Raw genomic sequence first — 3098 nt, 5'->3', positions numbered from 1 at the left:
AAGATACATTGGTCCTTTCAAAGTTCTAGCAAAGCGTGGTGAAGTCGCTTACCTCCTTGAACTCCCTGAGAAGCTCTCCAAAGCGCACGATGTCTTCCACGTGTCACAGCTCAAGAAGTGCTTCAAAGATCCGGCCGTGGCACGATTGATCACGAGTCCATCGACCTACAAGAAGACCTCTCCTACAAAGAGCATCCCGTTCGGATTCTTGATGAAGCTGAACGTCGAACTCGCAACAACTCTGTCAAGTTCCTCAAGGTGCAGTGGTCGCACCATTCCGATAAAGAAGCAACTTGGGAGCGGGAAGATCAACTCCGTTCCGAGTACCCGTCCTTTTTCTCTTCTTCCTGAGAATCTCGGGGCGCGATTCCTTCAAGGGGGGGCGTTTGTAACATCCCAAGAGTAATACCTAGATCCTTTTTACCTTTCTTGCATTGTCATCATCTCATCATGTTGCATTCATGCATATCACCACCTTGGTTTTTATAAATTGCATTTTGGTTTTGGCTTTGATCTTATGTTGCCTTGCTTGTTGTTCTCCCTCTTTCTTCTTCTTGGTTCATCCCCTTACTCTTGTGATGTTCCAAGAAAAGCTAACAAGCCTAAACCTATTCCTCTACTTGATCTATCTTTCAAATAGGTCATGCCAAATTCTTATATGGTTACTATAAACCTTCCTATCCTCTCTATTTTTGCAATACACATGTTTTATGATCTTGAGATGGTTTACCTTCTCAAATGGTTGAGCCATTAAGGTTTACCAAATATTTCATCTTCTCTTTATTTCTCTATGTCCCACTCTTCTTCTTTTTCTTTTATTTCTCTCAAGCCTACCAAGGTTGGTATAGACGCTTGAGTCCTTCTCTGAATTCAAATTCAAATGTTCACATCTCAATTTCCGAAAAGAGTTTTGAAAAGAGAAAGAAATAAAAACAGAAAACAGGAAAAAGAAATAAAAAGGGAAAAGCTAACCTAACCTACGTATCTAACCCAGCAGCCTACCTTGGTCTAAGCCCAACCTTAGCCCAGGTCCAAACTTTGGAGACGCAGCTCCTGTACGTCTTCCTCGCCTGGCGTCGCCTCCTGTACGAACCAAGCCAGCACCACATGATCTTCTCCCCCTCCATGGATGCTCGCCACCTGCCCCTCTTTTCATCTCCTTAAGACGCCAGGAGCAGCCCCAGAAACCTAGCTCGCTCCTCCCTCTCCGCGCCGCCACCTCCATCTCTTTCCGTCCGTGAGTTGAGAGGGTTTTTCCCGAGCTTCCGATGATCGCCGCCGACGCCATGGACCGCCGCACGCCCAGCTGAGGACGGGAATCGCACCGCCACTCCTTCCTCTACCTCCCGGATTACTTCACGGAACCGGAGACGCCAGGGTCTGCTCAACATCTTCACCGCCGCTGCCGTCTTGTTCCCGGACTCCGGCGACCGTGGCCTCGACTCCGACCTCCCCTGCCGTTTCCTCCTCGTCGTCGACACCTCCAGGGTGAGCAGCTGCATGCCCTGACCTTCCTACTTGTTTCCTTGCTTCATCTGGTCCGAGTTGAGAAGGAGAGACGAGATCAGACGAGATCGAGTTCACATAAAAACGCCCAGTTTTTCTTCTCAGCACCTGTCTTTCGACACATCTCCTCGCCAGCACAGGCCACTCCAGCTTGCGTTCTTCGCACCGTTGGAAAGCTGAGACGAAGGGCTACAACTTTCGTTTTGGAATCACTCAATTTCGTTGCCTGTAGACGACGCCACCTTCGATCAAACATCTGTCCAGAATCTGTTTTCAGTTTTCGCTGTTTCTCGCACATGTCGCGGTACCGTTTTCCGGCGAACCTCACCGTCGCCACGGTTCACCAAAACGTCCCAAATCTGTCCCATTTGAATGTTGGCACAATCAGCATGCTCCGACTGTCGAGAGCCTCGTCTAGAACTGCCCAGATCTCTCGCGGCGGTCACTTTAAAATTCGTGCAGAAATCCATCTACAGGAAACAGCAGCTGTTCCGTTTCAGTTCTCAGCTGTCGAAATTCAGTTTTCAGAAGTTTACGCAAACAGATGGTTTTCTAAAATCTTAAAAACTGCACTTTTACAAATCCAAATTGGACAAACCATATGTCCATTTCGATCAGAAAAACATGCTCTTTCCAACCATGTAATTTGTTTCAACTTTTGAACAACTAAAATTGTGTCAATTTCAAATCTGGACTAAACTTGATTATTGTTGCATAATTCATAACTTCATCTCTACAACTCCGAATTTGACAAACTTTATATCTTTTTGTATCAGAAAAATGAGAGGAATTCAATTTTAACATTGTCATGCATCATTGGCATCATCCCTGGTTCGAAATAAGTAAAATTTGCAACCATAACTAAATGTTATGTGTGGGTGTTCCATCTTTTCATGCTATATTTGAACACCCCACTTAATTTGCTATACATGAAACCTTGCACATATCATCTTGCCATGTCATCATGCATCATATTGCGCATTGCACTTGTATTGATTTGTGCTATTACTTTTTTTGTATGTGCTATTTGGTTCTTCTCGAGTAGACGCCGACGCAGAGCAGTACGAGCAGGAGTACGAGTTCCCCCTGGAGGATCGTGTCGGTGCTTCTACCTCTGATCTGACAGGCGAGCCCACCCCTTCACCTATTTTACTTTTACATGCTCTTTTGATCTATTGCTATCCTTATGTTGCGATTCTGTTGTGTCACGTGTCCTATCCACCTGTTACCTATATCTCCGAGATACACCTCCTCGCCCTACCTATTGTTTGTTGTTTGCCAGCTTTGCGAGTCGTAGGCGAGTTTAGGGTTTTCTGTTGATATCTCGAAATATTCGGGATATCTTGTTGGGATGTTGACACATGTACTACCTTTTCAAAATGATGATGATAACTTTTGCTACAACTTAAAATTGCTAAGGGATATAATATGCAGAGGCATCTGTGAGCCCCTTTGCGAAAGCATCGGAACTTTGACTTGCTAATGTCCCCTAGGACCCGAGTTCTTGTTATCTGTTTCTAAGACTGAGCGCGCTAACCACTCGTGGGAGGTTTTATCGGGACCCCCCATCACCCATTACCATTTCTCAAGTC

At 45.6% G+C, this 3098-nt stretch overlaps 1 long non-coding RNA gene across 1 annotated transcript; it reads left to right on the top strand.

Annotated features, from left to right (window-relative positions):
• The first annotated feature begins 1211 nt into the window (after positions 1–1211).
• On the top strand, positions 1212–2721 carry LOC127322035 (uncharacterized). Its single transcript, XR_007864491.2, has 2 exons — positions 1212–1488; positions 2552–2721. It is a non-coding gene; the product is annotated as an uncharacterized lncRNA (long non-coding RNA).
• Positions 2722–3098: the final 377 nt, after the last annotated feature.

This window comes from Lolium perenne, chromosome 2 (genome assembly GCF_019359855.2).
Source record: "Lolium perenne isolate Kyuss_39 chromosome 2, Kyuss_2.0, whole genome shotgun sequence".
Taxonomy (NCBI): domain Eukaryota; kingdom Viridiplantae; phylum Streptophyta; class Magnoliopsida; order Poales; family Poaceae; genus Lolium; species Lolium perenne.
This window is presented reverse-complemented; position numbering and strand designations above follow the sequence as displayed.